This window comes from Ptychodera flava, chromosome 8, assembly GCF_041260155.1.
Source record: "Ptychodera flava strain L36383 chromosome 8, AS_Pfla_20210202, whole genome shotgun sequence".
Taxonomy (NCBI): domain Eukaryota; kingdom Metazoa; phylum Hemichordata; class Enteropneusta; family Ptychoderidae; genus Ptychodera; species Ptychodera flava.
The window spans coordinates 22,440,210-22,464,743 of NC_091935.1; the positions used below are offsets into that span (position 1 = coordinate 22,440,210).

Here is a 24,534-nt window from a genome sequence, read left to right on the forward strand (position 1 = left end):
CAAGAATAACAATCAGGGATCACGGTGCAAAAATTTGAACCAGATGAACAAGTTACCCAATATTTACCGACACTTGGAATTCAAAATGGCCGCTATTGCTAGTGTTAACTCTATGGGGAAAATAAAAAAAAATCGATTCTCACAAAAGTAAGCTGGTATATCTTATTTTCTCTCTCGGCTTCAAAATGAGGTAGAACAACAAGAGGTAGAGCAAAAAGTGCTGTAAAAGTTTTAGAGCCTGAGTATCTGTTCCGCGAAGTGCTTTCTACCTCAATGGGAAGAAAAGTTGAAGAGAAACTTTAACTCTTCCACTAACATTTTACCAGAAACCAGAGATATAAACACTAATTATCGCAGAAAATAATCTACCTGAACAGCTCGTCAGCATATAGCGCATTGTGTGCCTGCATAATCCACATGAACACAAGAGATTTATTTTCCTATGCTCTTCATTTCACGCCGAAATTTGAGTATCTGTCAAAAAGCCCCGGTGTATGGTTGCAAATTGGTCACTTAAATAGCATGAACAGGGAGATTAATTATGAACATCTATCATTGTCAGTCATAAGAGGCTTGCGCCTTTGTACAGTAAGCACAGAAGGTCAATGAAAATCTACTAGAGTAAATTAGCCTGTTTACTTCGAGGATATTTGAACAATACCATAAATACATAAGATGGCAGCTGTGCCGTTTGAATCCAATAAGCCAGATCTGACTTACTTGACAGAATTGACGGAAGCAACAAAGTATTTGCCTTCATCAAACAGACTTCAATCACTCAACATGTGTCTTTTACAAGAATGTGTGTCTCTTGCGCGTATTATAGTTCCCAATCATGAGAAGGCGTTGTATATGCCACGTTGCTTTTTCTTTGGAAAAGTGGCTTTGACCAAGAGCGTCATCAATTAGAGCAAAGTTGGTGAGTAATGACTTTCAGCTATGTGATTTGAGATCCAAGGCCAGCAACCTTATGGGGCTTCCCAATCGTTCCCTCCCTGTTCCTTCATTACCGCAGGCATGAAGATATGACGGCAAAGCGGCAAAGTCTGAAATATGACCAACTTCTGCCAGGGAACCACCCTTAAACTTCCTTCAGTATTTTTACTGATATCTGAAAAAATCACATTAAAGACATGTTTTGCTGTATATATTGTGATTTTTTTTTAACAGATCAACAAAATGAACAAGTATTCAGTGATTTGACAAGTGGTTTGGCTGAAAGAGGATGGTTTACTAAAATAAATTGTTCATGTTTAAATGGATGGGCAAAATTAGCGGCAATGTAGAAATTAAACTAAAAAAAATGTTTAGTTTACTTAGAAATACATTTGACAATCATGTCTATATTTCAGATTCTATGTTTCTAAGATAATTTACGTAAAAAATAAACAACGTTACTGTGGTGAAAAATTTTAGGGATGCGCATCTAATGACGCTGCACTCAGGCACCTAACATTAACTTATCTTTACCTACAAAACAGTATTGCTGGTTTGTGGAATTCTATGTAGATTTTGACAAAATGTCCTAAATCGTATTATCATAACATAGTTAAAATTGTATTCAGAATACTACATCGCTGTGGCGCTCTGTTCCTGCTTGGGCACGCAACGGGGTCTTGTCCTCCACGCTTGAAAGCTTTGCTTCCTAATTAGGATAACATAAACATGTCTTCATCGAGGTCGACCAATTTACTATTTGCACGTAAGCTTCCTTTCGCAACGATTGATGAAAATCAAATATACTATTCTAACCCATTTCGGAGAAACCTCCCAATGTACTTTAAAAGTTAATATCCTAAATATATCCGTTAATTTGACGTCAATTGCGTTTCTTAACTCGCCATTTGGTCGACCCAGCGGCTCATATACCGTGTCGCAAGAACTCATTAAGTATTAACAAATTTGTGATCACTACTCTGCCTAATAAGTTATATATAGAGAGTACCAAAAAAAAAAGCGACAAAGGCAAATGGCTTAAACTTCAATGTTTCATTTGCTATACTGTTGTGTTTTGCCTCCAGCGTTTTTCGAGATGCTCACGCAATTAAAGTTGAGTATCCACATTCCGGCCCGGATGTCTTTCCTTTTCGGGCAATGGAGACAGTCTTGACTAGGTAACTTGGAACAATCGATGAATGACAATTCAATGTAGATGGGATCAATTTCAGACTCATGCTTTGCCAGTTGTTTGAGAACGGCGACACCGTGCGTGTTTGCACGTTTCTCGCGTCAAAGTCGACGTCTGTACCCTAACTCTAGCACGTCTTTAACGATGCTATTCAACACGAATTTGCATGCCCGTGGAAATTTGTAAATGAAATGCACTTTAAATTGGCTACACGTTTTCAGCTTAAAAAATTACCTTTTCTGAAATAAGCAAAATGAGATTTCACTTTTGTGGCAAAAACAACAATTCATGCAGCTGCGATCGTTCATCAGTAGATTTAACATAAAAAATTAAAAACGCAACTATATGTTCACAATTTCTTGTCGAATGCTTTCCAACAAATTTGATTGATATTCAATTTTCCCAATGTGTATCATTTGGGAATGTTTAAATACATAAATCTTATTATAATGACTCATTATCGAAAAAGAATAATAATGTGCCTCGGATCGTGCACTGTATAATCTTCTTATGACGCATATTCTTAATGTATTGGGCCAATGTAATTGTACGTTGACCATTTGTTTTAGGCCAATTATACATTTTCTTTTTTCAAAATTCATGAAAGCAGGACAATTAATAATACCAAGATCCCGAGAAAAGAAGTAACTTGACTCTATCGTACAAAAATGTCATACTCGCTCTTTTTCATACAACACAGAGAGTGCGAGATCGACAACGGTAGGACGTGCACACTTGTTATTCCGCTTTTCCAAAAATATGTTTGTTTACGTTTTATATATAAGATAGTCCGTATCAATTCTGAAGTTATCGAAACTTCACTTATTGCTGCTAATAATTTGCTTGCAACTATAACGCGAAGGAATGTCATTGTCAAAATTAACTTTCGTTATAATGTCTATTGTCCTTGCTATGCATACAAGCGTGTTTTTGCCACTCTCTGTCTCTGTCTTTCTGTCTGTTGTCTCCCTTTCGGTATGTGTCTCTCTCAATCACAGAAGAGTCATAACCAGAAAGTTTGCCAGTAAGTTCCCATGCTTACCTTATAATAAGACAGCATCGTCAACTCCTTTAATAATATCATTATAATTGTGGTGCAGTAATTATCCATGCCCAGTCCACACAATACTAAAACTCCGAAAATGGAACTGTTTTACCATTGTTGTAGTTTATCTCACACAAATGTTAACTAAATCAAAATTGATTAAAACAGCAAGATCTCAATTATAAGTCGATTGGCATACAAACCAGGCACACAAAATACCGGGCGTCAAATGTACAAAGACGTTATTAACGATTTCCAAGGATGTTTACGAAGTTTTGACGAAAACAAATATATTTAAATTATATAAAAATAGTGAAGACAGTCGACACTAATTGAAGGAACATAAAAAATTGCATGATTGGTTTGTAACGTGTCACAATGACGTGTAAATACCAATTGTGACATGTAATTTGAAGATCAAGAGCTATATATTATTGTTTATGATTGGATGTGTTACATTCATTTTTACGATCGTATGGTTAGAGCCACGCCTTAAAGATAACGTTTTAAAACCCCATTCTTAAACAATACGAGAGAAAAAAGATGGGCAGGAGGACGGAAAGTCCATTGAGTAACCCAAGACATTTAGACAATGGGAGCGGAGTGCCTTTGACGATGACACCTGTCAAGCTTGTCTGCCGACAATATAGTCTATGAAGTGCCACGGAACTCTGAACGTCGAGTGCAGTCGATACTTTGGAGATTCAGAGCGCCTCTTAGCAGGTCAGGACGAGTTAACGAATAAATAACACCAACGACATGAAAAATACGAATAGTAATATCATTTTTGTTGTTGAATGGTGTGTTCAAGCTCGGGATATCACCATGGAATTTCCCATTTGTGGAATAGGCAAAACTAAGCCTATATACCATGGTTTCATGGCGAGGTTTCTTGCAAATAGCGGTATATCTACAAAATTAAAGGCGGGAAAAACCTACTTGCAACTGAGACTGAACGATAAGGTTTGCACAGAAGAGATAGTTTTCCTTTATAAATACCAATGGTCAGCATTTCTTGCTCTGTGGGCATTGTCTTGCGTTGTGTTATAAGAATACCCAGTTTCTTCAATATGGTTAATTTCTGCCTATTGTGTCTTTATTTAACCACGTGGCAAACATCTGACGCTATTGCTCCTACAGTGAAATTGCCCTTAGGTACATTGTCCCTAAAATCACGCTAGAACAAAACACGAACTCGATGACATGGTTTATTGGGCGAAGCGTCTTTAAAAATCACATTAAAGGAGAATGTGACATTTTACGATGTTTATCGTTTGCAAGCGCACTGAATGCAAAGATTTGTTTGTTTGGTTATTCAAAACTTCGGTAAACGTCGCGGTATTGAATGGCCTATGCGCCTTAAGGTGGTACACACCTCGGGGAGAGATGTTTGGACTCTCAAACTTTTTAAATTCTTGTCTGATCTACTACTTGTGGGGGCTCATTGTGAAGCCCGTAGTAAAACAAAAACCTTTACCTTCTTTGTCTTTTTAAACATTTTATTCTTCTTCATAGAGTTAACTTAACACGGGGATGGCGGCCATTTTGAATTTCAAATATCGGTAAATCTGAGGCAATTTCTTTCTCCAGTACCAAAATTTGCACGGTGACCCCCGATCTTTATTCGTGATTTTGAGAGACAAGAGTTGAAAGATTCGTTGAGGAAAGTTTGAGCAAAGTTTAAGTCTTTCACTTTCGAGGCTCATACTACCTTAACATACGACACGTTTAGTCAATGTCCACGGCTCGAACATTATTCCAACTGGTTTGCTACCTTTGCAATTGTCATCATCTTTTGAGTCGACGTTGGCGTGAAGCTGATATCATTGGAAAAAAATAAATCCAATTTCCGGCTGTCATGAATAAAAATATCTTCTATTTTAACAGATTAGTTTGAAAAAGAAATGATATGGGCCTGCTATAGACTAATGACATATCTTTCAGAAAATTAATAAGCTTAATGGAGTTTCGTAAAATAAACTTAGCACAAAGTGTTTGTCAAAGTAAATGTACATGTATGTATGTATGTGAGTCATTCCACAGTAAAGTGCAACCACTTTTGTGACAATAAGGTCAAAAATTAAATTTATTAATCTGAATCTAAAAGTTGAGTGGGTGGACAGTACTACAGGTGTGTCATCTAAAAATATTTTTTTTAAGATAAATAATTTCTTTGTTTAAGAAGGAGGGCAAATTGTCGCGGCAACAGTAACGCGTGTAACATGGACAGACATGACATTGTATTGTATTTGATCACATGTATCCCATTATCATCCCTGTGCCAAGTTTGAAAGAAACCCATTAGTCTACAAGAACTAGAAACACACTTCAGAAGATGTTTTAATCTTAATATTATCAGAAGAGGAGGATATCTGATGCAACGTTATGGCAACTGGCAACGTATGTAACATATACAGACACTGGATTGGCTTTATACACAAATTGTGTGTGTTCCATTCTGAATAAATGTACTTGATTGATTTATATATGTATATGTCATGACGAAGTTAAATACCTCAGAATTATGATGTGAATTGTTATAAATTGGCTCTGTGGATAACCATATAGACAACAGAGGGAAGACCCCTGTATTGTCTATGGGATAACGTATGTAACATTGGACAGACATCATCAGTTCTGTCCAATTCGTTCATAAACGATATGGGCATCTAAGGTGCATCAATAGTTGTAAAGAAAGCTTTCAGTAACTTTCTGATACAGATAGAATTGTCACACTAAAAAACAAATTAACATTATTCTATCCAGTATTTAATTAAACTACAATTACTTCCACGCGTGTAACACCGGTAACGCGTGTAACAAAGAGGACACACATCCTGCCATTCAGGTGCTCTCTGTAATGGTGGCCATCGGTTTATATTCAATTGCGCCATAAAACATGAACTTTAGGGCACCCTCAAATGACAAAATTTCAGCAATGTATACCAAAAGAATTTTTTTAAATCTTGATTTTGGAAATGAGTTAACGCGTGTAACATGTGGACACACGCCTTCCAGAAATATTTTTAACTGCAAGAGAACCCAAGCTTCAATAAAGACAGAATAAAGAATGTTACATAGTGGAAGATTTCATTGTTAGTCAAATGTATGAGTGGTTTGTTGCAGCTTACAGCCTTCACTATATTTATTGTTCTCATATTATCAATTCGCACAGAGTTGGACAGACATTGTTACACGCGTTAGCAATATTTTTGGGCATAATATTTGGCCCTTTCCCTAGTGCTTTTTTTCTAAGAATAAATTTAGTTCGTAATTGCTTATAATACATTACTACTTTGCATTTGAAATCAATTCAAATGGTATAAATATTGTAAATATCCCTTCCTAATGTTACAGGGGTACAAAATGTCACAAAATGGTGAGCAAATAGAGGCCATATTTACAAAGATAAAAATCTATAATTTTTGTTGAGCTGGACATACAGCTTTAATATTATTTTTTATATATGTTCATATGTAGTACTTACTAAAAATAATATCATTCTGTGTGAATGCTGTTATCATTGAAAAAGCTAGAGCTCCAAAATTGGGAATGTCAAATGTTGCGCTTTACTGTGGAAAGACTCATGTATGTATGTATGTATGTATGTATGTATGTATGTATGTATGTATGTATGTATGTATGTATGTATGTATGTATGTATGTATGTATGTATGTATGTATGTATGTATGTATGTATGTATGTATGTATGTATGTATGCATGCATGCATGCATGTATGTAGTATGTATGTATGTTATGATGTGTGTGTGTGGGTGTGTGTGTGGTGGGTGTATGTATGAGTATGTACAAACAATAATACATACATACATACATACATACATACATACATACATACATACATACATACATACATACATACATACATACATACATACATACATACATACATACATACATACATACATGTATTTTACATCATACTTACACACATACATACATGTATTTTACATCATACTTACACACATACATGATGAAAATTCATGGTGTTTGCTCAAAAGGTATACTTGATATCCTTAAATCAAGCACTGATCGTTGGTGAAGTGATATTTGTTAAGTGTTTTCTCTCTGGGTCATACATGTCTTTTGTCGTGTTTGAAAATGCCCTGGGTAACGACATGATATGCTCAAAAGCAAGGTTTATTTTTCCAGAATCGAAGCTCGGTTGCTAAGGACATGAAGGAACAGTATATAACATTTCCTACAATTCGATAAAAACATAGCGTGCACGAATTCAATGATCTGCACCACTGCAGATAATCAGTTGTTAATAAAGTTTTTTAACCAGTACAAGAGTCCTAGTATACCAGAACAGCAACCGATAGTCTTCTCGTCACAGTTTTAAGTTATAAAATTAAAATGATGTATTTGCTATATATCATATAGTTAAAAATCACTGGTTATTCGCATTGTATAAACGTTGCCTGCAAATAAAGTGAATATTCTTTGAAAAGTCAACAAGTGAAGCCTACTGGTTCCGTCCCTACGAATCATGCTTTCGCACACGTGTTTGTTGGAAAATGGACACACCCTGGAAGAAAGTGGAATGACCCACTCTGATAGTCATTGATTGCTTTGCAAAACGGGATATAGTGAGTCGAACGTGGCTTTTTCTGCTTGCATTATTTTCCTTTCTACTCCCGTTTAAGCGTCGTGAAGGTATAGACGGAAGATCCACGTTCTCTCTACAGCTTCGAAGGCTTTTGTGGACATCCCAAAGAAATCATAAATTGAAGGTAAGAATCTTGTAAAAACAAGGATAGGCAGTAGTTTTGCTGGTGTCGTTTTGAAAAAAAAATATCCACGCACGTACTTTAAAATTTAATGTTTTGCCTTGACATGTGTTTCCCCATAGACTGTAGAGAATTTCCCATACAAACATAAATGAGATAATGTTGTCTACATATATGTTTTATTGTTCGCCGACCTATAAGCTTTTTTCCAACGGGTGTTAATAGGTAACAAGTTGATGGGGAAAGACAGTATTGTCAGTTTCTGTTTTAATTTCAATTAATTTCTATCACATTACAAGGCTGAGGCTCCGACGAAGTTAATTGCACATTTTGACGTCAAAGTTAATTTTATCGGTTACCCCTTTTCGCTGGTCGTCATTCATGAGCGTTGAAACACTTTGTTTCATATCAGATTACCCCGACGGGTATATTCAGTCGTATCATGTTAAATAATTATGACCAAAAATAAAAATCAGACGGTTCCACTGAATGACTTTCCTTGTTTTATCGACCAAAGCGCTTCAGGTGAGAGTGCTTTATGATTATTAGGATGAATAATTGACGGGACTGAACCTTGTCTTCCATTTCAACTCTGTAGCATTATAACGATGGAAATAAAACGTTACTGACACAGCTCACGATTTGTTGTCTTAGATTAAGTGATCAGGAGCGGCTACTTGCCGTTCTTTCGTCTAATTAATCTTTCTTGGTAAGGGATTAGAGCGAAGTACGGCCCTATGGCGACTTCTTAATAAATCACTTTTGGACGCACATCCTTGCCGCATTCTGCAACAGCACCGATGGCACACTGCACTCTTAGAAAGAAAACATGGTGTGTCCTGTAATTTGTTGTGCGAAACTTTTGAATATTAATTTAAGAACGAATCCACTGAATAGATAGAATGTCAACCACGTAACATCAGCAACCGCACTGTCAACAACAAGCCATGATAAACGGCATTGGGTTTTTTCTCTGTACGGTATTCAAAACGATGCTAAATACGTCGATAAAAGTTCTATACTCATCGCCTGGGGCTACCGGTACATTGGATGGCGCAGATCTACTAGTAATAGAAATCCATAGTGCTCCGAGAGATCGCATCATTCTATTGACTGGCTCCTCGCCTTATCATATCAGAAGGTATGATGCTTACCGTATCATGTCGAAATGTCATATCGTATAAATTTATGCTGTTCAAAAGGGGCCACTGCAGAGTTTGTAGAGTCTGGTTGTTGCGGCAACATATTTTTTCATCACTATTAATCTTCAAAAGATGCAAACCCTCAAACAAATCAAGGTAAAACAGAATAAACAATCGTTCATGCTATTGGAAACGTACAGTCCAACTAACCAATCTCACAAATCGATTTGTCTGCGCACGTTCAGTAATTTATCTTGTACAGACATGTAACTAAAAGACCATGGGCATGACCGAACCAAGGGATTTTTTCTTGATGTGCGCCGTCCTTGTAAAACAGACATCATTCAGTGTGTGATAGGATCCTTCTTGTAAAAATAGATCATAGATATTTGTTCGTATTGCCTCTCAACAATGTCTGCCAGCCCATATACGGTGTATCTTTTATGGAGAGATATAGATTTGAAATATATGTGACATATTGCATATTATTAACGGTGAAAATAATACCTTTATGATCAGCACGGTTCGGCTGGGAAGGAACATAACTCGGATTGCAAATGTAAACAGCAAAAATAAACCATGTAACAGACCGTGTTCAGCCTTCGGCATAAAGCTGTGGTACACGTCCGTGTAAGCAAAGAGCAACATGGGGTCGCAATAACATTATGAAACGTACACGTTTCTGTGTACAAGGCCGTTTGATGAACGTTGTCTGTAGGTTGCCGTGAATTTTTGGAGATCTGTGCAAACAGGCATAGTACAGGATATGAAATTCTTACATGAAGCCAGGTCGATTTACTTTTGAGAAAGTCAAAAGATTAAAAACCCTACAAAACGTGTTAAATCTCAGTGCCTTATTCGAGGCACTTAGATTCAACGCTGTACAGAGGTCAGATGTTCGCACATTATGCCACATACAGTAGAATTATACCACTTTATGCAGTAATGAACAGACAGACCATTCCCATTGAATAAATGGCTAAAATCGTGCGGATATTACATACTCTTTGGCATAAGCCATTAATTTGCATATCCTGCTGACCGGGGCCTTTAGCAGGTATGTCCTGTGGTGTTCCTGTCAACTTCATCTTAGTGGGGAGAGCGTGTAGGAAGATTGATGATTAATTGATAACGCCACGGTGCATCAACTTTCCTCTGTGTACAGGATGGTTTACCAAGCACAGAGAAAATTCACATTGCCCAAATGCCTTGTAAAAAGAGCGAGCTTATTTTGAATTTCAACTTAATGTTAAACTTGTCAACCGAGAATGTCGTTAAGAGATTGCGGTGGTTGCCTCCCTGATGAATCGGTGAAATGTGTGCAGATAGCGAACTTGATAACTTTGTGTCTACAGAGAAAAAGACGTAGATCAAGTCTTATCTCGTTTGAGGTTAGGCTTACTTGCCTCTTTTACGCTGTTTCTTCAAATTAATTTCCCAGGCATTGGAATTCCTTGATAAAGGGGTGAAGTCGATTGAGGTGGAACTAACAGCTTGCTGACTGTGATACCTAGCTGTTCGTCATGTTGCGACATGCGTTCGAGTCGCCTCTAAATTAAATGAATGATTTCAGTAAATTCTGTCAGCAAATCATTGTCTTTGGTTGGCTACACATACAATTAATATGCGCCTTTGAAAATATATCCTGCAAGCGACGTCATCAGTAGACATGACTGATATTATATACCCTTTACCAAAAACACGATTGGAACTAGTTTGGGATAATTGGATGGTGAAGTAATGACGATTTAATCTGCAAATGCCAAATGTAATCTCATCTGCTTTTCTTTTAAGTTACATACTTGTTTTTATGAGTAATATGTAATAATGCAACAGTCAGCTATAAGGCTCCTAACACTTTTGGGAAAGATCCAATTATCCCAAATTAGTTCCAATCGTATTCAAATATGAATATATGCAACTTCGACTAGACCCAGTATATAGCTTTAAGTTCGGATCGTCGCAAATCTAAAAATGTACACATTAGATTTTATGTTTCTCGCGAGTCTGTTCAAAATATGATATACCGGTGGGCCACATCTTCCGGTCGAAAAAATTCTCTTTGGATGTTTTTATTATGCTGGATTTCTTAATGTAACCTTAGGCTGAAGCAAGGCCCGACAACTTATTTGATTTTAGCTGCTTGCTCACTTCGAATTTAAATATATTTATAAGCATAAGGCTTATAAAAGGCATAATACTCATTTAGAATGTTAATATCGCTCTGCCTTTTTGCGGTTTTTTATGCAATGGCCAGATGCCTTCAACAGGGGACGCTGTATTTGTTATTGGCATTTGGTAGTGAAAATATGCGGAAGAAAGTAAGTTAAGAACCAAAGTTATGTATACCATCGCATTCAAGTTTGTTAATCTAACACTGAGGACGATCCTTTGATCTTAAGGAACCTTGCATGCAACATCGTAAACGTAACCTCCATAAATTTTGTATTCAGATGTTCTTGCCTGACATAGAAGATAGATTTGATTGGTGTAATGTGCTTTAAATTATATTGCGCACTTTTTCAAATTCTACTTATTGTCAGTTAAAAGATGTTTTACTTTTTAAATATACCGTCGGTTGCTGACTGAAAACATCATTTATCTGGTTCAGAATCACAAACCTCCTGTGCTCATTGAAAGAAAGCGACTTTTCTCATGTTTATTTTCCTCTGAAATCAATCACATTCAGGCTAACGATCATTCACCATGGCAACGCTGAATACTGTGTTATGTCCTGGAGGCGTTGCTTTGGCAACAGGTAACAGTAGACGCTGGCTTGATAAGGATCCTCCAAGAAAACCTCTTTCCGCAGGAGAAATAAATATTCTCTTACATTCTTCTCCTTTCAATGGTCCAGGTTCTTTGAATGATCAAAACTTCAAATATCGTTAATTTTGAGTTGAATTTTTATCTTGACATCTGAATACGTGACAAGCTCATTTAAAAGATGTCAACGAAATTATTTTATTGACTACATACATTATTCAGCCTCTTTTGTTAAACTATGCAGCATTTGTGAAAACCTTTACAGAGTTGATGTCAGTCGTAGGTCGATGGAAGTTTCACGATTTTTTTAAGTGTATTGAGTATTATTGAGTGTAGTGTCTAACTTTTAAATGACAAAATCGGAGATACGATAAAATTCCATTATACCACATATTTCAAAAGGGTTCTTGTCAAAGCAAAGTGGAGGAAGAAAATTGCCTCACGAATAGTTACGCACGCGTTCGTGCTTCATGTGAATTTAAGTGATTTATTCAGAGAAGAAATTGGACCTGCTGCGCAATAGGGAAGATTGCCAGAAAATGAAATCTTGATACACCGAGGTGTTCGTTGGTCATTCTTCAATATCTGCAATCTCCGCATGGCAGGTAAACTTTATACTGGTTATTAGGAACGACGAAGGAAGTTGGCGAAAAAAGACAAGCTGAACCAACACAATCGTCGTTCAATTGACGCATTTCCCAAGACACCCCATCAGGCACGTAATTTGCATCCATCGATGCGGTTTCCATGCTGACTGACTTCTCGAGTGACTGCACTCGTCTTGATAGACGCGCAACCGGGGAAACGCAAGACACCGTATGAAATTTGCAGCGAACTCATCGCTGGGGAACGTGAGAGCCCTTTTCAGCCAACGGCTTGTACGAGTGGCTGAAGACGTCAGCAGTGAATGTAAGACGGACGAATTCCTTGAAAGGGCCGATCAAGTACTTCCGTATATGGCTAACTTTACTATGGCCTCCATAGTGAGCTGAAATATTCATTTTGAAAAGTGCGTTAGGCAATCAAGGAATACATGTACTTCTTCAGCGGTATGCAGATAGTTCAGGGGAACCAAGAAGGACATCTATTTTGCTTGATTAACCAAAGTAACAATATTGGTCAAGCGTATTTTATGGCATCACTTAAAATTGGGAGTGTCCTCAAAATGCTCAGTACCGTAACGATACATTATTTCGCTACGGCTCATAATGTGATACAGGGTTTTAATTCGTACTGAAGCATTGCCGAAGTACTTAAGTGATTCTAAAAATTTGTCTGTTTTCTTTTCGTTTCGGCTACATCATGTGATTTGGCCAACACCTTGTTTTTGTACAATCAGTCAGCCCACCGTTAAAAATATCAATTATAAAGATACCAATCAGGAGATCTGAATTTCCGCAGAGAGCTATCTCATCGGATAATTTCTTCCCTTGCTTTCCTTGCTGGAGACAATCACTATTTTTTTGATAACTTTCCCTTATTATTCATCTATAAAACAGGCCTATATTGGTTATCCATCTCCTAAATATTTTTAAACACACAGTGTTAAGCCTTGCAAACAATGTATTGAGTAAAAAATGCAATGTTGTTTGATACATGAATCTGAGTCCGGACTTAAATTCAATGGTCAACGATAACATTCGACAATACACACACACAGGCGGTGTTTATAAGTTGGACACTATACAGACATTTCGACACGACATGCGGGGTATGAGCAATATCTTTACAATACTAAGAACAACAAAAACACCGGGAAAAACAAATTAAAAGAACGATTAGAGAACTGTACATTATTGAGTTCGGTATTGCGATGTTAAATACTTGAACACTTTATAATTACGCCAAATATCGCGTAAGACCTCTGGCATAAAATTATTGATTGCAATCCACCAACAATTATTATAATTTATGTTTCCAAAGCATAACCGCACAATACATACGTCGATGATAATAGAGATTGAGAAATCAGCCTGTTCGATACCAGAAATTAAACTGCCGAAGTAGTGAACAGAACCTTGTTACAACACGATACCCGCTCTATAGAACACAACCTCAAATAAACCGATGGTTATAAATATCAATGTGAGAATTTACATAGTATAGAGAACATATTCACAAATCAAAAACCATCGGGCTTGTCAACCAATTTTGTTCCGCGTACATGATGTTCGGCATCTTCAAACCACACATTGCGACAGATGCAGTCGGCTGGTGCAGAGGTCTTCGATTTACACACTTGGTCACATTCTCGGTTCCGTTTCTCGTTTTGCTGACAACTTCTCATGCCATACGGTGCTGATATACGCAGCGGCATGTCCATTAAAGTCGGCAAACATAAAAGTCCGTCCTTTTGTACGCAAAAAAGATAATTTCTTCGCTTGTTTTTGATATTGCTACAAATTCAGATCGACATGAGTGAAATAAAATAACGCAGGCTTAAGAGAATTCTGAATTTACATTTTGCCTTTTTGCAATGAATCAATTTGAAAAGCGAAAAAAAACTAAACCGACAGAAAGCATTTCGACTCAAGGCGATTCATCCCCCCAAATGTAAGTTAATTTGATTTATCAGTAATGGCAATACTGAAAACTAAAATAACATTAAATAAACCTACCGCTCTTTAACAGTACTTGGAGGAAAAGCAGTTTATCCTAAAATGAACTTTCTCAGTGGTGTGAAAAGTGAAAGAACATCGGCACCACTCTCAAAATAAAACAATCGTTAATGACAAGACATTAATAATGACACAGCTCTGTCAGGCGATTGGAAGTAACTCATTTGATTTCAACTTTTTAGGGTTCACTTCAATGTTGTGTAAATAATAGCATCGGGCGTTGTATGTGGGTATAATATGTACATATTGAATTGAATCGTAAACCAAGGTGAAGGGCTTACTTTACAATAGTGCTATCCTAATATAGCCATTAGCCGTATGGCTTTTGCGCTATAGGAAAGAAAATAATTGACGTATGCGTGCTTTAGTTCTTTGAACGTGTGCCAAATTTGTACAGAGTACGCTAACTGCTGTCCTCATGTCGGCTCCGTTCTTGAAATAAAATCCAGCAAAAAGTGCTATACTTCTAACAAAATTCAGTTGTTGTTTCGCAACATTAGAGCCATGTGCATATGGACGCCTTTGCGTTCATATGCACGTCGCCGTTGTGCTAAGCACGCCAGATTACTAGATCACATTGCCAAACAAATTCACACGTAACTTTATGCCACAGTGCAGTGCGAAGTTCGACAAAAATAGTGAGGCGTGTCGGAATTATTGCTCTCGGTTTTGATGAAAGTCGTGGTGGCATTGTCGCTGAGCAGCCATATTGAATCGCATCGCCGAACAAATTGATATGCATACGCGTCAGGCAGTACGTTTCTGAATTGGTATGTCGAAGTGATTAATCGCAATCAGCAGAGGTACATTTTTCGAAGGCTGTGTAAAATACTGAATTCATCGCCATATCGAGGAATCCATCTATATAAAAGAAAGTTTTAGTACGTTACGTTTAGTCTTTGATTTAAGCTGGATCTAAAGCTTTCCGTGAAAAGCTTTCCGTGAAAGGCCCTCTCCACCGTACGTATTGTCAGCTGCTATTTTTAGACTAAGGCAATGCCTCGACGGCTCCTTTGCTCCATCACAGACAAGCAAAAACCTTGTCTGTGGCTCCACATAGCCTCTCTAACTTGTGATGTGTTAACAACGATATAAACTGAAAGGTGTGAAGAAATGGGCAATGCTGGAGCGGCAAATTTTGAAAAATGTGATTGAAAAAAAGCACGACTGACAAGTAAAATAACATTGACTCCCGTGAATCGGCGCCATCGACTGTCGGCACTTCTTAAAACCCATCCTACCATACATCAAAATGTACAAGTGACGCCTTGTGACGAACATTAAATGCATTTCCCGCCGCGCTGTTGGAAATTATTGGAAGTAACGACTAATCAGGTTGAGAAGCAAATTGTAACGCTCAGTCTATACAACGCCAACAGTTCGAGAATGCCGCACTTTAATGGACCGAGACACATATTTTGCCAGCGTTACATGCTAATAGTAGTGTTAGTAAAAAACATAATATACATGGTATGGTCGTATGGTCTTTTGAGTCTACAGTTATTTCTCTTCAAATGTGTTCCATAAAATGCGGTAGGGATGGCTATTATCCAAGCTTCGCACCATGGACAGCGCACAGTAGCTCTCACTGCGAAACACTCCACACCAAACTTCAATTAATCAGTGAAGGCCTTCATGAAGCGAGGTGTATAACAGTGACTTGATATGTCTCTCAAATTCACATTACAATGATTAGTGTTCATTTTCAAAGAGACGTCACTGCAGGCGGTAAATTACATTCCTAGGTGGTGATTGTTAAGTTCATTTAGCAACAGTACGTGGCATTAACAATGTGGAAGATATTGTTATATTAACTATTCACTTCTGCGATTATTTGAGTGACCCTTATTATCATTTCGTCTTCTGTCTTGTAAATGATAAGAGTATTCATTTTGGGAAAATGCCCATCCGTTGTTAGTATAACTGATAAAAGGTGCGCAATAGCATCGTGTATGTCAGCCCGATAATGCGAAATACATCAGACGTGTCTATGGTTGAATCACAGCTAACTATAACAAAAGGTACCGGACAATATTTTCGGCAGTACCGCTTATTTGTATATATTTGAACGAGCGTTGAATATATCGAGATTGTTGTGTGTTTGTGACCACTCGAATCAAATGGAGTCACCGTTGTTGCAAAGTACGTTTACCGGGCCGTTTTAGACAAAATATATGACAAGAGATACATTATATGGTGCTGGCTTCAACAGAATTTTGTTTCGAATAGACAACAGACATAAAGTTTTAGAAAACAACTTAACTGCAAATTCCACGTTAAAACACGGAAGAAAAACATTGAATGAATAAACGAGAAATAGATTATAAGCAAAGAAATAAACCAACAAAGAAGCAATAATCTGTAGAGATAAATCATAGACCCTCAGGAAAAACACAAACCCCCAAGAAATTCTCTATGAATAACTCAACCAATCATTAGGTCGATATCTTTTTTATGTGTTTTTATGTCACCTGACACATATGACTCTTTACAGTTTTATATGTTATGATTGACGCTGTTATAGTACTACAAGACGATTCACCTAGTGCCGCCATGGACGTTGACACGCCGCGTATAGTTTCTTTACGAGATAATGCTGTTGCTTTTCATACAGCGATCACTTTTGAATTAAAAGCAATCATATTATAGAATAACTAGGGCCTTATCAAAACGACTGTTACATCATAAAATGACATTCAAGACAGATTGGTTGTATTTCCCGCAGGGAGCAATGTGCTAATGTAACGTCGCTTAATATAGCCAGGTTTTGATTCGACGTGTATTGAGAATGCTTTTCAAGCTTTGCCGCGTACGGCTGTTCAAACATTTACCGTCTCCCCCTCTGTATATCTTTAGTATTAATGCTCTGTAGCCGTGAAAGTAAAGGGTACTCGTAAAGATACCTGCCTGAAGACGGTATATGAGTGACATTTTCGTCTGTCCTTTCCTTCAAAACCTTGAGAAATATTCTCTCCTTTCCTTAACATCGCAAGAGAGAGAGAGAGAGAGAGAGAGAGAGAGAGAGAGAGAGAGAGAGAGAGAGAGAGAGAGAGAGAGAGAGAGAGAGAGAGAGAGAGAGAGAGAGAGAGAGAGAGAGAGAGAGAGAGACAGAGAGACAGACAGACAGACAGACAGACAGACAGTCAGACAGACAGACAGACAGACAGACAGACAGATGGTAAAGGCGATTTTCAAAAGTGCAAGTAAACGACTATCGAGTAACAACATCGTCTGGTGACTGTAGAGCACATACCTAGGACGCTTGAGACTTCTAGCTTGGTAACATCTCAAGGTGTTTCATTTAAAAAAATCAAACACGCTTAGGCGTTATAGAAGGCGCCAGATAGGATTGTGTGCTCAAAGGAATTCTATGTGAGCTAGTTTCAATCAAATGTTTACGATTCCATTAAAGCGTTGGCTACATTCATAAAACTTTTCACCAGTTGTGATAATCTGTTACTAGAAGCTAGATTCCTATAAAGTCTTGGCTATCTCCAATAAACTACTGATACATACGTATTAACCAATGCGACATGTATTTAAAACTTCAAACTTAATTACCATTTTTCATCCTTTGCAACGACCGAAATGGAACTACGAACGACAGTAAAACATTATCGGTACACGTCTTACGGTTAATCATCATTTAAGGGCTTTGGTATATCAAATATAAATTTTTACCAATAAGGAGCCTATGATTATAAATAACTATAAACTCAAACAGATTTAATCAGATACAATAACATACATACATACATACATACATACATACATACATACATACATACATACATACATACATACATACATACATACATACATACATACATACATACATACATACATACATACATACATTCATATTTACATGCATTGACAATGGTGGTCTGTTCAAGTGTTGGCCAACAAATTCAGAATTTTAAGTGAAACTTGGCCTCTTTGAATTTTTCAGTTAAGAAAGAAAATCCGAAACATACATTAGAAATGGTAACGAAGAAAAAACGGGTAAACAAGCTCCTTGAGATAAGTTTCTTTTTTAAAAGTTAAGAAAGTCACTAATGTTCTAATACAGTATAGAATCCAATGAAAAGGGAGTCACTACATTGGGTAAAAGCTCCCTGAATAATCGTAACGTACGTAATATCCGCCGTCAGTTAACCTGTGGCGCGAAACGGACATGACCTTTTCAAGGCACAATGTAATCAACTGGTATTGTGCAAAAGAAGTAAATAAAAGAAGCTGATTACACTGAAGAGGATTTGCGAGCGGCACATCCTTCCCTGGGAAAGGACTTGTATGCCGGTGAAGTACTTCATTTCCGATTTCTTGGAACACAAGTCAAAAATGACATAATTATCCCTCCACACCATAGTTCATTTCGATCTCGTGACTCTTTCGTGAAGGAAATTAGAACTGCTGTATAGTAACCCGCTGACTGTAGAGATGTTTACAACTGTCGTTCAATTTGTGAGCGTAGACATGATATTTTCTCGACGTTTATCGGATATGTGGCTGTACTCAAACACATCGAATGGAGTAATCAAACATTATTTTGAGTTGATTTTAATAAAAAAGGGCTCTCTTCATTGCTCACACTGGTATGGCGGGCATTTTTCCATAGAAAGACATCATATACGCTGCCATTCAATTCTCAGTCGATGTTCACTTTCCGACTTTTCTTGTAGATTTCTGATATGTCTTCCAGTGGCTATTAATATATCGTAAACGGAGGAGTCTTTGTAAACATGGAAGAATGGCAGTTAAGTCGAGTAAATACATATTTCCGTTGAGGAGCATGACAAAAATTTTATTATTTTGAAATTATGTGTACTTGCAACGCCTTTCACAGCGATCGATACTGCGATATTAACGTTATTACTAAATCCCTTGAAATTGTTTTTGCAGCTGTCCTGCCATGGGTGAAACGAAATCGCAGAATAATAATCCGATAATAACCCAGACTAGTTTAGACGGGAGGCAGTTGTGACCCTTGTGTTAACACTCGCGTGAGAATTACGACACGAGCGAAACGCGTTGCGGAAATTACAATGACAAAAATAAATGCAGAAATGTCAGATTTCAAGTTATTGAAACTCGACACATTGTTTTGATGTAAGTAAATGTAGACTGTTTTTGTACAACAGTAATTATTTCAAGGCTATCGAAAAACAACATCAGAGTACTGGTTCTGAACAGACTTTAATGTTAATCCTTTTCAAGAAGAAGTTCTGAGGTAGTTACCGAGATGTTGCATCGAAATATGACACGTCTCTGTTTCTTAAATGATGGGTGACAGTGACAGCATTCCAGGCTTGAACTCACAGTAATTCTGTGGCTTAGCCAAATTACATACATGTGTCTTTGGGTCAATCTTGACTGGTGTATCATGTTAGTAGGGCACGCTTACCAATCCGGACGCTTGGTACCACAACTACATGTAAGCATTGCTATTGATATTTTCTATTTGTTCCTTGGATATGGTAAAATTATTTATTTACAGTGAATGATACTGCTTATTGGACCAGATTTGATGCAGATGGCGGTATTTGTCACAACGCACAACGAACTTTGTACAAAGCCCCTGAAAGAAAACGTACGCAGGGAGATTTTTAACAACTGTGCCACATATGGTGGTAAGAGTTAACGCGTTAATAATTTTCCTGCATTTTGCCAGGGTCATGCTATGTGTTTCGACTAGCCTGTGAAAGTGGTCTGGTGAGTTCCTTTGTGGTTGGTATACTCCACCAGTTACCATGGATACAGCGCCAGTGACGAAATTGATTTGACTTTTCCTATATACGAGTAAGCTCTTAAAAGACCGAGGTTTACAGATTGAGTAGATGAATGTCGGACACATAACACACCTAGCTTGCTTGGGCTAAGTATTGATGCGAATACATTAAATCTTTCTGTCGTTGTTGTACTAACAGAGATTAAATGTGGCATTTGGGTTCGTAACAATGAGAGGACAAAAATAGAAGTGAAACGGCTGTGTTATATGACGGCCATCCATCTGGTGCTACCCCGCCTCCCATGCGATGCTGATAATCTTTGCACCACAGTTCAACCTATTTAGACTAGCCGGAGTGGACACACGCAATTTGTTAATCTCAACGATTATATGTTTAACTACACGTAAATCACGATGGTTACAGTAGTTGCTGAAAAGCCGATGCAGACGAGGGCAAGAAATCGATCACATCCATCAAATATGGAAATAACATCGGATACCAGACTTTTGCTTTTCGTGAGACTGTGTAGCATTTCCTAAAGCCATAAATTAATATCAATATAGTCAAACGACATTTATTACCTACTGACCTTTTGTGAATACGTATATACATTATATATATAGGGCACAAAGTATACATTTTGTATATATAGGTAAGAAATATATATATATATATATATATATATATATATATATATATATATATATATATATATATATATATATATATATATATATATCGTTTATGACTGTAATATTCTGTTTCTTCATAATGGTGAAAATAAAACAAAACATTCCATGCATAAATGGCACTTTAATTCCAAATTTAGCAAGAATAAAAAAATACATGCGATTTCGCATGTATTTAAGCTGAGTAATATCATAGTTTTTGTGCATACGGCTTTCCCTACTTACCAAGCGTTCTCTAGTCTTTAACCTATTACCAGCAAGAAACTTTTTCGATTTTCATTGACGCCCTGTTTAAACAACAAGCGTCTGTTTCGCATCAGAAAGGGAAGTCATTTGGTCAATACTATGAAAACAACGCTTCTCGCGGGCGTTGGAGCGCTATTAAATAAATCGTTAACTATTTGTGTCGATAGCATTGCCTTTTATCATCAACTGGCCCTTCTGGCAAATACATTTGAGTTTCACTTTGACTGTTGTCAGGAAATAAAACATACATCTTGTAAATCAACATCATTATCAAGAAATGCACCGACCAAAACAGTTCAATGTTACATGTTACAACACTGAGTGTATAACGCCATTAGTGAATGTACATTTCGAAAACTGAAAGTGGCAAGTTCAGCCATTCATTCATTGTCATTTTGTACAGAGGGACAAAGAAGAGGAACATAAAACCCAACATTAAAAGCATCATTTCTACTTTCTCCGTATCTAAAGATTATTTAAAATACTTCACTTACACCGTAAAATACTTAAGATTTCGCGTTTAGTTTCTCCTACGACATCGATTAATATGTACTGTATCGAGCAATCTCCTACAAATCAATACATCAACCAATACACCGATCAATCAAGATGATGTTTTGCTGCAGACAGCTACGCGAATTTGATTGTATTCTTAGCAGGAGGATAAATCTAATAAATTGTAACATTTTCGGACATTCGAGATTTAGAGTCAAGCAGTTATATCTATATATACTGAATATGTACGGGTCTTGCAAAACTGTGTGATGACTGCAGAAACTATTGATAAAGTGAAAGTTTTGACTTCAATGGCTTATCTACAAGATGAGTCAGTAAACAACCTGGCGATATTTTTTCTAATTCGACTCTTTTCAAAAGAAAACGTATCAGAAACACTCATTTGCGTGGCACAAAAAAGCCCAGTTTCGGTAGTGAAAGATTCACCAGAGCAAACCTGGGAAGTACGTTTTACAACAGTTCACCTGCAATGAGAAAAAAGACTACATGGTATTGCATTTGTTGATCCAGAAGGTCCAAAAGAAACTACAAACGAAGCAGGGGCAAGTTTCAAATAATGCCAACAATAGACTGGAGAATTCCAATCTTTCAGTAAATTGAAATTTCTGAAGATACGCAATTTCTAGTGCAAATTATGTCGAAAGGCTTTAGTATGTATTATTATTGCAAGAATTTTTAGCGATTAACAAGCGAATCAAATCCTATCTAGTGACAGTTACAACAAGTGCATCTCTCTCTATATATAAAAAAGGTTGACAAGTTTAAAGCCGGGATTTTTTCAAGAAGTATGAGAAGCACAGGTTAGAACAAAGTTGATACAGGTGGAGCATACGTAAGTGAAGGTGACATTGTACTTAAGGAAATAGGTAAAGATAGAGACTTTGACAGTCCTGTACAAATAGGTCGCGATAGCGACTTTGATAGTCCTGTACAAATATTGAAGACGAAGGGGAAGTGACGATAATGGAGCCATAACTCTGACGAGAAACACAAAAGACAAGTAGAATCCTGGGTATTGTCATATTTCTTTGAAGAGGAAGCTAAAACATATGAGATGATTGCAATGAACTGCTATAGTTTTGAAATGTTTGAATCTAGACATACCAAATGACTTGTCCGTCGATATTTTCTTTATATTAACGAACATTTATTGTCTGTTACACCAAAACATTCATCTATACCCTTCTGCATGTACAAATATTGATCACATTATTGATTATTCTCACAGTCCCCGATATCGCCCTGAGCACAACACCCTTCCAAGTTTAAATGATTAAATGTCATATTTACGTTAAGCCTACCATCTGCATAACATTGAACTCTATAAGCAGTACTTTTTCATATATCGGAAATTAGAATACTATTCATAACTTCTTTAGTCATTAAAGCATAATTTAAAGGACAATAATTCTTCTTATCTAGGTAGGAAGAAATTCACGAACATATACATTTGTTATATTAATAGGGTGCGTGACCCATTTAGCGATGGACTGATGCTGCAGTATTGCCAATAAATTCTCTGATTTTAAGTCTGTTTTTAATTAAAAATTTGAAAAAAGATTTTCCTTTCTGATGCAAGCAATGTCTTTGTTTAATTACCTTTGATACAAAGATGGAGGGTTTCCCTTGATTACGATAAATTTTCCAAACCCCTCCCATTTTCAACCCATGCTCGCTAAATTGTTTCTCATGTCAGCTTTGTATTATGGGCAATGGTCTGGCTCGGTTCCTTAGAGTCTTTACCTACCAATAAACGTAATATAAATTACGTGGGTTACATGTTCGGTTTCAAAACGAGGCGCTTTTTTTCCAGATTTTTTCCTTAAACAGACAAGAATCTTTTGAATTATTGGAATCTACATGTACATTATGAAGTGTAAAGTACGAACTTGACATTTAAGAAATTGCTAGGTACCTCGATTGAGATATGAAAGCACATCGATAGTACCTGTGGACGATGACTACGTACATGAGTAGTGCATCGACTGATGAACAAAATTTCACCCATATACTGCAAAATGGTCTGAATAACAAGTTAAACGCCTTATCTTTAATTGTAAATTTTACCTTAGATCCAGAGGGTAAATATGTTTTAAAAATACTCTAAAGACTCCCGCCACAAAAAAAAATTTACTCCGGATATATTGTGTTCAATGAGAAGATCCACCGTTATAAAGTACAGGCTTAGAACAGGAAATATCTCTATAAAAAACACTGTATAGCAAGTGAACTTGCGACTCTGAACCCAGGATACGTAGTCTTGATGCCCGCAAGCGACGAAATCCCATGCCGTGAAAACTAGAGAAATGTCCACTACTTAAAAGGATCACTTTCGGCGATTTATATGAATGAATGCCTTTGTTAGGGAATAACATCGTCCAATAAGTAGCAAAAAGCCAAATCGACATGACGCCGGGAATACCTCTGTTAAATACTTAATACGGAAATATGCGTATCTATACGGTACTCTGGCCTCCACCACATAAATGTATATATTTACACACATACGTATTACCATCAGTTTCCACGTACTAAAACGATCTTCAAACAATTTTATCCGCTCTCCTGTATGCCTATCTTTTTACTCACTGAGATGTGCTATAATATATATAGCAATCTCCGTTTATTAACTGATTTCATTACTTGTAATTCGGCGTTTGACATGCTGTTCAAATTTACCTCTTCCGCCAAACATATTGTTGAAGTTACAAGCCTATTTATGTTGCCTTTGTTATAGGCCTGCAAAGGTTTGTTGGGTTATATGATTTCTCTGTGAACGGTGTGTGGTTTTCTGTAAAATTGATTTCTCGAGGACGATGTATCTAATGCTTTGATCAAACGATATCGTATATATTTGTTCCGATTGAAAACGCTCATTCTCTGTCATTGATATCGTTGC

At 37.0% G+C, this 24,534-nt stretch overlaps 1 protein-coding gene across 1 annotated transcript in view; it reads left to right on the forward strand.

The window, feature by feature from the left end:
- Positions 1–7,790: 7,790 nt before the first annotated feature.
- Positions 7,791–24,534, forward strand: part of LOC139138791 (galanin receptor 2b-like) — a 76,438-nt gene continuing 59,694 nt past the window's right edge. Inside the window, exon 1 of the mRNA XM_070707322.1 lies at positions 7,791–7,929. The gene's annotated coding sequence lies outside the window, so the exon portion shown is untranslated. The remainder of the gene's footprint in view (positions 7,930–24,534) is intronic.